This window comes from Pelophylax lessonae (genome assembly GCF_965119305.1).
Source record: "Pelophylax lessonae genome assembly, chromosome: 3".
Taxonomy (NCBI): domain Eukaryota; kingdom Metazoa; phylum Chordata; class Amphibia; order Anura; family Ranidae; genus Pelophylax; species Pelophylax lessonae.
Genome location: NC_138770.1, coordinates 365,535,930 through 365,548,908, shown reverse-complemented (window position 1 = coordinate 365,548,908; position 12,979 = coordinate 365,535,930). Strand labels below are relative to the sequence as shown.

Sequence of the window (12,979 nt, the reverse complement as noted above, 5' to 3'; positions counted from 1 at the left end):
GATCGCGCCTGCCCCGGACATGTGTGAACCGGCTCTATTGAAAGCTTGTCCGATTCACATGTTATGCGAATTGGATGCGGTTAAAACTTTTATACAAGTGTTATATTCTCCATGTGGAACTGCATCAAGTGAGCATATCTTACAATTTAATGTATGAGATAAAAAAAAAACGTTTTGGCAAGGAGCATTGATCTTTTAAAGTCTCCAAGGGTATAATGGCTTTATTTTCAGTAATACCTTCTAAGTTTTTAAATGCCCTTGGATGACCAAATAACTGGATCTGGGAGTATAGCAAACTAAGATCATCTGGTATTTGTTTGAGTATTAGGTGATTGTGGAGTATTAGGTAATAATTTTGCCTTTTTATGAGCATGGCTGAGCTAAAGAGAGGTCCCAGTAGGATCGCTTTTCATAGGGCGCTTCACAGGCCGATAGGAGTTGTAATGTTGCCCTAAAACACCTAACATCTGCATGCGGTTGTGGGGAAGTTGTGGCGCGGTCCATTCACTTGAATGGGTCATGTTTGGTGGGTGGTACTAAATGCAACAGCAGGGATCATTTTGGCGCGCTGGAAATCTTAGTGTAAACTTATCTATAGAGTGACATTTTTATTGTGTGGAAAAGGTTCATGTTGGCCTTTGCCTCATCCCCTCTCTCCTTCCAACCCCCCCCCCCCACCCCTCACAAATGTTACATATATATAGAAATTAATTTATTTGTATCTATAATCCTGTGATTGCCATATAACTTGTAAATAAAAAATAAGAAGAAATTTAGAAAAAAGAAGCATTAAAATGCCCGTTACTTTAGGGTCTAAAATAAAAGAAAGGCATCCTTTAGACAGAGGTGCGGTATAATTTCTTTTTTGTAATAACTGCAGTTCTGCATTCTGTGATCCATACGCCAGCTTGTACTTTCTTCATTCGCTATTGTCACACACTGCTCTGCGCCCCGAGCCCACCCTTTTTTTTAGCATGTGATAGCCTCTGGCTCTAATCACATGGCTAAAAAAAAAAAAAAAAGCCTCATTGAACTCCATGCGTCCGGTGTCCCGCATGTAGATTAGGGGGCTGGACGCATGGATAGGGGGGGGCGGCGCCCCTGCACACCGTATGACCAGCCACCACTGCCCTAACTGCCATTAGGTATCAGGATGAAATCCTTGGACCCATTGTCAGATCCTATGCTGGTGCTGTGGTCCTGGATTGCTCCTGGTGCAGGACAATGCCCGGCCTCATGTGGCAATAGTATGCCGCTAGTTCTTGAAAGATGAAGCAATTGATACCATTGAATGCCCCCCATGCTCGCCTGACCTAAAACCATTAGAACACTTTTGGGACATAGGTCCCCCAGGTTGCACCTCAGTCTGTTCAGGAGCTCAGTGATGTCCTGGTCCAGATCTGGGAGTAAATTCTCCAGGACATCATCTGTCGTCTCATTAGGAACATGCCCCCGACATTGTCAGGCATGCATACATGCCCGTGGGGACCATACAAACTACTGAGTAACATTTTGAGATGCTGCAATTAAATTTGAGCAAAATGGACTAGTCTGCTGCATCATTTTTTCACTTTGATTTTTGGGGTATCTTTGAATTCAGCCCTCTGTAGGTTTATCATTTCCATCAAATGATGTGGCATCCTTTCATTCCTAACACATTACCCAGTCTATATCAGTATAGATATCCAGCATAATATTTTTCCCCATTGAGCTCTGATGTGTTTTTAAAGTGTTCCTTTAATTTTTTTTGAGCAGTATATATGTATATATATTAAATTATATATGCATTAAATGTATATTATGCATTAAATGTATATTATTATGCATTATTATATGCATTAAAGCAGAGCTTCCCCCAAAAGAGGAAGCTTGCTAGTACCCTTACCCTTCCACTGCCACATTTGGCACTTTTTTGGGGTTGAGGCAGGAGTGGGAACCTGATTTTGATAGGTTCTTGCTCACACTTCTTACCACTGCAGCGATCTAAGCTGGAAGTTCGCCCCACAGTCTTATGGGACACATCACAGCCCCCCCCCCCCCCCAGAAGAGGATGGGACCATTGGCAAGGCGTTGTAGGAAACTGGCTGTTTACCTTACTAGAGATGCCGGAGCCTGCACCCTAAGCCGAATGAAGAATCGGTTCAGGTGCTGACATTCCAGGCTCCCTGGACAGATAAGTGTCCTTATATAAAAAGTCAGCAGCTACAGTATTTGTAGCTGCTGACTTTTAATTTTTTTTGGGGCAGCCTGGAGCTACTCTTTAACTGCATTTTTATCAAGGTTTATGATTTTTCATAATAGTGATCCTTTACAGTGGTAATAAACCCAAATGCAAACATTTATTAAATTGCAGCTCACCAATTCTTAGGTGTGTTGGCTGCATTTGTTTTCTTTTTTAGGCTTTCTTTCTTCTATGTGCATCTGGCGATCCAGCCAATAAGTCTGTTGTTTTTCAACAGAACAAGCTGTCCTGCAGATGTATCAGTTACAGGGATGAGACAACTATTTACCACTGACAGGGGCGCTTACAATGATCAGCTTTTCTGTAACTACTTATAACGTATTAACTGGAGTTTAGCTTGAATTCATTAACCCATCTAAATCTGCTAGTACATGTAAAGCTGGATACACACTATCCAACTTTTGTGGTTAGATTTCCTTCAGATTTACCTTTTCTATGTAGTGCAAGGGCCTGCCAGATTGCATACAAATTGAAAGTGTTTAGGTTTGACCTCATATTATATGGTTTTGGTAAGTCTAAAGGAAAAAGTCTTCAGAAAATCTGATAGTGTGTATGGCCAATAATACTCCCCTCTCCCCAGACTGACAGACATTGCTGCTGTCCAAAGGTGTCTCCATTGCTCCTCCATCCAGAGCAGGGTACTAACACATGTATTAGTGTCCCTGCTCTGGATGCAGGATACTTTTTCCTTGCATACCCATTTGGGGGTGATAAGTGAGTGAGGTAGGCTGCTCCTGCTACTTATATCCTAGCACAGAAAAACATCTTTTTTCAAAGTGCAAAGAAAATTACATTATTTTAAATAATTAATAATGCATTTAAAATGTAAAAAAACATTACATTTAAAAGTAGGCAACATTTAGGTAAAATTCTAAAACTGGTCCTTTTGGTTTCCCTCAACAATTAGGTTTGCCTAAAATGCTAGTGAGGGGTTTCTTCTACAAAGTCCAACTAACAGCAGTAAAGTTATGAAAGAATTGGATATGAGCAGACTCATATTATCAGGATATGCAGCCATACTGAGCTATCTGCGATCCTTCACACAGATCTTACCTTGCAATGTACAGAGAAGCCTTCTGTATATGGACGCTGCTTGTTTACACGTTTCCATGGAGACACTCCCGGGCTAAGCTTCCGCACTCCTGTGGTTGGAGGAGCTTACTGTCATGTGACCGGCTTCACTTAAAGGTAAGGAGAGTCTCTTGCAGCTTCGTTTCCTCCACAGAATGTAGCAAGGACTGTATGAGGGAGGGGTTCTGTAGGTGCTTATGCTTACGTACTTGCCTTTGTTTTGTTTGTTTCATACTTTACTGTTCCACTGCCAAACTATTTTTTAACTTTACTTTTACAAACTAAAATGTAAATTTTTGCCTTAACCACTAAAATGTAAATTTTTGCCTTAACCAAGCCCCGGAAGATTTGGCTGCGCAAAGATCAGGGCCTATTTTGCGATTCAGCACTGCGTGACTTTAACGGATGATTGCGCGGTCATGCGACGCTGTGCCCAAATTAAATTGACGTCCTTTTTTTCCCACAAACAGAGCTTTTTTTTGGTGGCATTTGATCACCTCTGTGATTTTTACTTTTTGCACTATAAATAAAAAAAAAAAAAAAGAGCGACAATTTTGAAAAAATAAATAATTTTTCACATTTTTTTATATGAAATTCCCCAAAAAAAATGTAAAAATCAAAATTCAACATTTTAGGCCAATTTGTTTTCTGCTACATATTTTTGGTAAAAACAAAAAAAAAAAAAAAAAAAAAAAAAAAAAAAAAAAAAAAAAAAAAAATCGCAATATGTATTTTGATTGGTTTGCGCAAAAGTTATTGCGTTTACTAACTACGGGAAAGATTTTTGTCATTTTTATTGTTTTTTTTTTTAACTAGTAATGGCGGCGATCTGCGATTTTTTTGGCAGGACTGCGACATTGCGGCAGACAGATCGGACCCTTGACTGACATTTTTGACACTTTTGGTACCAGTGACATTACTACAGTAATCAGTGCTATACATATGCACTGTTACTGTAAAAATGACACTGGCAGGGAAGGGGTTAACTTTATTAGAGATCCAGGGATTAAGTGTGTCCCTAGGGGCGTGCTTCTGTCAAGGGGCGTGGCTTTTGATGTAACCACAGAGACATATGATCCTACATAGCAGGATCGTATGATCTCTGCAGTTACACCAGGGAGAATGATAGGCGGCTTTGTTTAATCAGCTGCCTGCCTTTCTCCCTCTCCTGCGAGAGAGCGCGAGTGACCGGCAGACATCGGAGCCAGCGGTCCGCGTGGGGATGGCCATGAACGAGCAGGGGCTGGAGCGCGCCTCCGGCAGCATGCACTCGCCCCCTGCAGGCTCCTGGGCGAGCGACGTAGTCCTACGTCGCTTTGCCCAGGAGGGGCTGACTGCCGCAGTAAATGTACAAAGTGGAACTTTAATGAAAAAATAGAAAATTGTGGACACAGTAGAAGAGCCATGTCATGTTTCTTCTGCATTTAAAGTATAACTAAAGGCAAAACTTTTTTTTTTTTTTTTTTTTTTTTGGATAGAGTGGAGAGGGATTAGAACACTTGTCAGTTTTTATTGCTGTCTGTAGCCCCGTTAAGGAGATTCACTCTCTCTGTTTGTCTTGTTTGGCACAAAGTGAAAGTAAAAAAAAAAAAAAAAAAAAAAAATCTGCACACGCAGCCCAATATAGAATTTTGGCAATGCCGAGTGACATGCGCAGAAGTGATGTCATCTCAGGCTGGCCAATTAAAACAGCCAGGAATCAATACATGGAAGCTGCCAGCCCGAAGATGTCAGCAGCTGGCAGGAATCATAGCGCTGGGGAACAGGTGAGCATAGTTCAGCTTTAACACCCCCAAATCAGTATTTTAACCACTTCCTGCTCGCCCACCATCAAATAATGATGGAGTGGTGCAGCTCTCCTTCTGAGACAACATTATATGACGGCGCCCCACAACGAGAACAGCGCGTCCCTGAAAATTTGCAAAGATTTATCAAATCTGTATGTTCACCTAAATTAATATTAGTATGCACAAACACAATGTCATTTTCTATTGTTTGTAAAATTTGAAAGATGAGATTGTGTTGGTTAAAGCACACCCTGGTAGAGTTTTCACTCTCCGTTATCGGAACATTTGATTAAAAAATTCTCTTTTTAGTTTCCTTAGGCCAGCCATACACGGTGCAAATTTCTTTCCTGCTACCATGGGTTGCAGGAAAGAAATTAGCATTATTCCCCCATTAACCACTTCTGGACCAGAAGGATTTGCCCCTTAATGACCAGGCCATTTTTGGTTATTTGGCACTGCGTAACTTTAATTTGACAATTGTGTGGTCATGCGACGCTGTACCTTAATAAAATTGATGTCCTTTTTTTTCCCCACAAATAGAGCTTTCTTTTTGCAATTTTTATTTTTTTCGATATAAACAAAAAAAAAGAGCGACAATTCTGAAAAAAAAAAAAAAATTTTTTAACATTCTGCTTTAGAACATTGCCCAAAAAAATAAATAAAAAAAAATAAAGATTTTTTCATCCTTCTATGCCAATTTGTATTCTGCTACATATTTTGGGTAAATTGCAATAAACGTATTTTGATTGGTTTGCACAAAAAGTTATCACGTCTACAAACTAGGGGAAAGATTTATGTCAATAAATTATTTTTTACTAGTAATGGTGGCGATCTGCGAACCGGTGCGGCCGGCCCCGTGGATCGGTATCTCCGCTGCCGACGGCACGCTTTTTCCCCCAGGACCGCTCCCGCGAACCGACGTACCCATATCTCGATTCGCACAGCTGAGCCAGCCTGATGCAGTATATCTGCGTCGGGCGGTCGGCAAGCAGTTAACACAGACAGCAATTTTCTTCTCCTGGCAGGGGGGGCAGGGGCGGGCTGGGGAAACCGTCCCCGTCAGGAGAAGAGAGTGATTATTGCTAGCCGCTGGCGATAATTGCAAGAGAATCCAGTAGGTTGGTTGTACCCAAGTTGATCCATCAACTGGTTACATTCAGCTTGCCCATTAACGGTTTGAATCTTGGCCACTTTAGCAGGATTTGAACCGTGTATGGCTGGCCTGAAGGCTCCATTCACACAAGGAAGGTGCGACTGAGCATGCAAGCTTTTTTTGCATGTTTCTATATGTTGCGTTTAGGGAAGCCCATTATTTAAATTTTGCTAAAAAGGGGTTTGCACCATTTTAATAAGTGGGCCTCACCAAACTGCGGTACCAGGTGTTTTGGTGCACACTAGCAAGAGACATAGGGTTGCCATTAGGAATTATTGGCACTGCCCCGCGTCTGTAAGGCCTACAGCAAACACCTGTTAAAGGGCCATATTTGCATGGGGATGCAAACGTGTTCTGCGGGCAGTCCCATTCATTTTCAGTTGGGATGCAGTTAATGCAAGGACACAGCCACTGCTCGCAAGCTGACAGCTGTGCAGGCGCACTGCTCCTAACACGCACAGTCTGCATTCTGAGCCAGGGACACGCATCAGCAAGGAGCTATGTTCCAGAAAGAGACATCAGAATCGTCACTTTCCGTACCTGATGACGAATTTTCCCACGGAATCGCTATCGCTCAGTTCTTTAAGTAACTCAGTTTCGCTGTCGCTGTTTTCCAGTTCATCTAAAAGCGTTTTTGCACCAAAAAAACGCTTTTTGGACGCCATGGTCGTTCAAAAATTTCCAGGCACAAAGCACAGGCAGGGCACTAGAAAAGTCACCAGGTGCAATCCTGTGCTGAAATGACATGATACAGTGTGATCACAGCTTTGTATCATGTCATTTGCATATTTACACTTGAATTTGCCACCGGTTCCACCCCCCTGCGTCGCAAAGCTCGCAGGGAAGGGAACCAGAAGGCAAGTGCCAGCATCGGCCGTGCACAGAGCGGGGAGAGAGTGTGAGGACGCCAGGGAGGATGGCGGGGAAATCGCAGGGAAGGGGAGTAACATTCTGGGATAATCCCAAGTGTGGCTCGGGGTTACCGCTTTTGGTACTGAAAGTTAACCCCGAGTCACACTCGGAAATACCGCTAGGAAGGCTAATCAATCAGTGTTGCAGCAGACAGGACCAAAACTAATCAAGAGGTTCCCCCGCAGGGGTAAGTAATCACGGTCAAAAAAACAAAAACAAACATTTAGTCTCTTGGCTAGTATTGCGACCACACTGGCTTTCCTCAGCCCGTTTCTTCACAGCCTGCTTGCATCCTTTCTAACACACACTCACTGTCAATCACAGAGAAATAAACTTATACCCAGCCTAGGGAGAGGCATGGCCAGTGCTTAATCCCCTTTATATTTGTAGGCAGGTGCAGGGTGTTGTCTCCACTGCAGGTGGCACTCAACCACAGCAGCAATGCAAAGGGAGAGAAGTCATGAGAAACATGATTCCTCTATGGTTTCCTGGGTCACTGGGGCAGCAATCTGCTTGGATACTGGTGGCCATCTTAGGTGCAGCCTTTTTAGGACCCTGGGTTTGGCACACATTCATGTGTGTATAGTGTAGGGACAGGATTAATAGAAAGGCTCCAATCAAGTAAGGAAAGCTAGGGGCTCCTCACTCTGCTAGGGCACCCTTTCGTTTAGGCTTGGCACAGACAGACTGCCAGTTTGGCTGAAACCTGCTCCACTACACAGTGTTGGTATCCACAAGTGTTCCTGGTTGGGCCTCCTCACACTGGGTTGTTGTGAACGGTTTGGCTTTAATACAAGTTCTACCCTTTGCACCTGGTCTCTGTTATTGGCACCACACCATGCTGCACCAACCGACATATTGCCAGAGATCAATCACTACTGTAAAATTATTTCTTTAACTCTGGGCAACAGTACCCAATATATGCTACGCAATCTAGGTTTACCAATAAACATACATCCTAGCTTTGTGTAAGAGGGCAAGGTCCTTTAAAATGGTTTATTTTATATTGAACACTTTCTTTTAACTTGATTACTAGCGCACGAGGGCTGGCAGGGCTCCTAAGTTATAGGTTTCTGTTGGCGGCAAACCATGTTAATTTTGACTAAAATGCCATTTTAGTTGTATTTTGGTAACATTTTTGTTGACAAGACCACCACTTGTGACAGATCATCTTTACAGAGACAACAGGGCTTTAACATGTCCCCCTCCTTAAAAGGGTGACTTGGTAATGCAGGTTGTGTATTTTTTACTTCCCCTATTATCTCTGCATTAGACCTCAGCATGCCTTCCAACCTTAGAACCTAAATGAGGGACACTGGAAAAATGAGCATGGATTATTGACACGTTTGGCATGGTCCAGCAGCATGTGCTGGAACAAGCTTGTTTCAGAACTCTTCAGGACACAGCCTGGAATGGTGTTGAAATTCCAGGACATTCCTGCAGAATCTAGGGCCATAGGAAGATTTGAATTAGTAAGCCTATAGGGACAGGTGGCAAGCAGTTCCAAGTACTAACTTTCAGACATATTTCATGATACACAAGGTAATAAAATGGCACAAAGGGCAACGATGCTGCTGAAGTTGCCATAGACCACAGCAACCAGCTTGTGTTTGAATCCAGCCCTCAAAATTTCCACTCACCTACTCACATTTGGAGAGTGGAAATAAACGTAGGGTGAGTGGAGCAGGCAGAAAGGATCCTGCTGAAGGAGGAAAAGAGGCACCCTGGTGGATTCTGAGGGCATAACCCCCCAACCATCCCGGCTTGTCAGCAATCTCTGCTCTTCCCCCTCCTCTAACAGACACTGACAGTACAATTTTCAGGCCAGCTCCGCCCTCCGCTCCTGCCTCTGTCAACTAGTGGCAAGTAACTAAGGCCTGGCGAGTAGCTCAGGACTTTCAAGCCCTGGTTTATTCCCAGCCTGTTTTAGTATTCCCCTGGCTATGGTTGGATGTGGCAACCTCACAATAACCTACATGTGTAGAGTCAAAAGACCCAACCCCCCCCCCCCTCCCCCCCCCAAAAAAAAAAAGGAAACACAATCCCCTTTCCTCTGACATTCCAGTGCTGAATCTGATGCTTAAAAAAAAAAAAAAAAAAAAAAACTATACTGGAAGGGCCCAGCAAGAAAAGAAAGCCTTTTGGGGTAAACTGATTAGGACACAAAGAGAATTTTTGTGCTGTATGTATGAAGTGTATCAAAGGAACACTAATATTGGGTGCAGTTCAATTAGATAAATGCAGTATATTGAGAAAAGTGCAGATCGCCAACAAAATGGTAACAATGTAGTGACAAACTTAAAAAAACAAACCAAACATTGATTATGGATAGCTATAATCGTCCAGACACCAGGAAGTATGTGGCACTGTCAAAAATTCCACTTGGCATGTCGCTGTGATGACCAACTTTGGATAATGGTATATAGTGCTAGGAGTGAATAGATGAGAGTGCCTGTCCCCTGAAGATACAAGCAGGATCGATTAAGCAGCACAGTTCCAGGATAACCAGTAGTTCCACTGATATGTACACAGATAACTCCCAAGTGGTGGATAATAAATATCCAGGAAATGTCCTTATGGAAGTCTATTGGGGAAGCAAGGAAGAGGCAATCCAGATGCTGAGACAGGTTGGAAAGTGCATGATTATGAAAAATTCTTTCAGTTAAGGTAGTATGTACCCGAGTCTTTGCTGCCTTCCGTTGTATTCATGCCGTCCAAGCTGTCTTGCGAGAAGCATAGGTAGATGGGATGGGTCACCGCTGCTTCATCTTCCAATGTACTTTCCGGTACTCTGTTTAAATGCAAGACTGTGGAGGGAATATTCTTTGGGTCCTAGAATGGTGTGTCTGTTGGGCAACTATGCAGCAAACTGTCTCACGAGCCACCGGTTTCAGTCCAACCTCGCTGTGGTGTGGGGGGGAGTTCCTGGTTAGCGCCCGTTGGAGAGTAACGTCAACACATTTCACATCACTAATGCATAGCTTCATCTTGACGTCACCGCAAAATGCTTTCTTTCCTCGCTGGGCCCTTCCAATATAGTTTATGTATATGGTATAAAGCCAAGGGTTGACCGTCCACACTGGGGATTTCAGAGACATTATCCTCACAAAATTCAGTTAGACCTTCCTTCCCGTTTTTTTTCTAGCCATCTTCAAACATTGTAAAACCTGAACAAAGTGTAGTGTAGCACCCTCCTAGGTAGGTGCTAGGAAAAAGCATTTATATGGCCCTGTCTGCTCATCAGGGGGGCCTGATCATTCAGTTAGGCTGTCATGTGTTTCCAGGGGTGTCTTGAGTCTGGGAAGTCTCCCCACTGGGTCCAATGAGGGCTCTTGTTGGGCAGTGTAGGAAACCTGGCCAATAGGACCCTGGGGCTTATATCCATCTCAGTTGGCAGAGTCTGCCACAATGCATCCTGGGATGGGGTATAAGTCTGAGGGGAGTACATGACAGAGCATCTTTGGTAGAAAGCAGAGTGCCAGGAGGAGGCTGACAGCTGTCTGTCCTCCTGTCAGAGCTAGAGAAGGTGTCCTGGGCAGTCGGCCTAGAGGACAAAGGTTGAGCTGGGCTGCAGAGAGGGATCAAGAGTGCTGTGGACCGAGTAGAGCTGCTGGGCAGGGGTTTCCTGGAAAACCAGTGTTGTGATTACTTGAAACTGCCCAGGGGTCTGCCTAGGAGAGGGGACCGCTCCAGAAGGTCAAAGGGATCTGGGAGCCTGCTAACCAGTAGAGAAGGCTTAGAAAGGGGGTGCCAGAGTCTAAGCTCTGAAGATGAGAGTGAAAGGGGGGGGGTGCCAGTGCAGGCCCTGAAGTGTTCAGCAGTGCATACAAGTAGCTACCTCAGCAAGGAGTGCTTAAGGGAGCTTAAAGAGGACTTCAGGGAAAAAAGTCAATTCAGTGTTAACAGGCATCCGGCCAGCATCAAGTCAGCGTCAATCGGCATTTTTCCAATTGTCCCCTAGTAATTTTTGCATAGTTGAGCCAGAGTATCCCACTCATCCTTCTCCCATCCAAGTTATAAAAATCCAAAGATACTGGACTGGTCATTGTCTCAGTGCTCACACTTAAGAGAACATGCTTAAATGTGCTGTTGCTAGCGGTAACCCAGGCGGACCCATATCCAGCAAAATGGCTGGGAATTTTACTACAGAAGTAAAGAAATTAACGGGCAAATAGTGAGTGAAACCCAGTGATAAAAACTTTGTCTAAAAACAGGGCCAAATCTTGGCCACACTAGCATTACAAGCAGGGCCGTCTCTAATATTGATTGGACCCTGGGCAAACATTTTCTTGGGCCCCCCACCCCTGAGACATATAATAGCATCTAGACTGAAAATCAGTTTACTGCAGCAGATCAGGCAGCGATTGGTTGGTTGAGAGGTCCTCTGCGTGCAGAGTGCAGGGATGGGGGGGTCCTCTGCGGGCAGGGATGGGGGTCCTATGTGAGCAGAGTTGAAGGCTGTGCTTTGTACATTTTTAAGTTCCCCCCACACCCAAAGTACATAGTTCTCCACCCCAGTTTAGAGCTCTAACCACCCCCCCCCCCCAGTACAAAGCTTTTTTCCTGCCCCAAATCTTCTCCCTACATTTGAAAAACTTCAGAGTGGGGATACTAAACAGCAGCTGTAACTTACACAGAAGTCCGTGCAGGCTGCTGGCTTCATGGGAGCTCCTCAGCTCGTATCAGTGTAGATTCCCCGCCCCCCTCTCTCTCACTCCTCTACTCTCATATAGAGATGTGTAGGGCAGCAAGGGATCTGAACGACGGCTAAGAGAGGAGCGCTGTCACATGAAAATACAGAAGCAGCGCTTCTGTATTGCAACAGACCATAGTGAGCAACCAGCAAGTGACCAGCTCGGAAGGCTGAACTCTGGCTGAAAGAAAGACCTGCTAGGCAGCAGCGCAAGCTCAAGGGGCAGCTACTTTGGGCCCCAGAGCAATGGTTGGGCCCAGGGCAACTGCCCCTTTTGCCCTGCGTTAAAGACGGCCCTGATTACAAGCAGTAGTAAATGTAAAGGAATATAGCAAGTTTGATGCTAAAAGTATGCTGTAAGACCATGTCATACTAATGGCCAAGTAGAATCAAAAGGTAATTGTCAGTATAATGCAGGGGCCAATTGTTTATTAGAGGCAGAAACATGTACTAACAACCAACTACAACTGGGAGATTCTTAAAACATGAACACCAAATACACATGGTCTGCCCATCTGCCAGGATATCATACAGTCTTATACAAAAGACACGCAGGAAAAAAAAAAAAATAAATAAAAAGTACGAGATGCTTCATATATCTAAAATATTTTATTAAAAATCTAATAGTTATAATATACAGAGTCAGACTACACAGATTTTTAAACCGTAGGGTTCACATGTTTAACAATAGCACATATAATAAAACCACACATTTTCACGTCAGCTATTTAAAAAAAAAGTGATCCTTCAACCATTTTACAGGTTCTAAGCAAATTAAGAGCCAACCACCATTTGTAGGTTTGTGAAGAGTGCATTTGTGCAGGAGAGGGTCGCAATTAAACCAAAAAAAAAAAACACCACCACACCAAACCCATGAAAAGGCGTGAGAAAGTCATAGTACATTTATACCACCTGTGCGAGTGCAAAAAAAAAAAAAAAACAAACCAGTGTAAAATCATGTGCATGCAATCAAAACTTCAACAGTGAAATATGTGATATTGATGGTATGGCTTTTAGTAGAGATTCCCAATGGTCAACCCAGACATCAGGCAAAAAACACTGGTTTGCTTCTAAAGAGCAGTCTCCCAGTACCATATAATCATGTTTTTTCCCCTGCCATG

At 43.7% G+C, this 12,979-nt stretch overlaps 1 protein-coding gene across 1 annotated transcript in view; it reads right to left on the bottom strand.

Annotated features, from left to right (window-relative positions):
- CFAP206 (cilia and flagella associated protein 206) overlaps positions 1–3,361 on the bottom strand; it is a 66,225-nt gene extending 62,864 nt beyond the window's left edge. Inside the window, exon 1 of the mRNA XM_082251776.1 lies at positions 3,296–3,361. The gene's annotated coding sequence lies outside the window, so the exon portion shown is untranslated. The remainder of the gene's footprint in view (positions 1–3,295) is intronic.
- Positions 3,362–12,979: the final 9,618 nt, after the last annotated feature.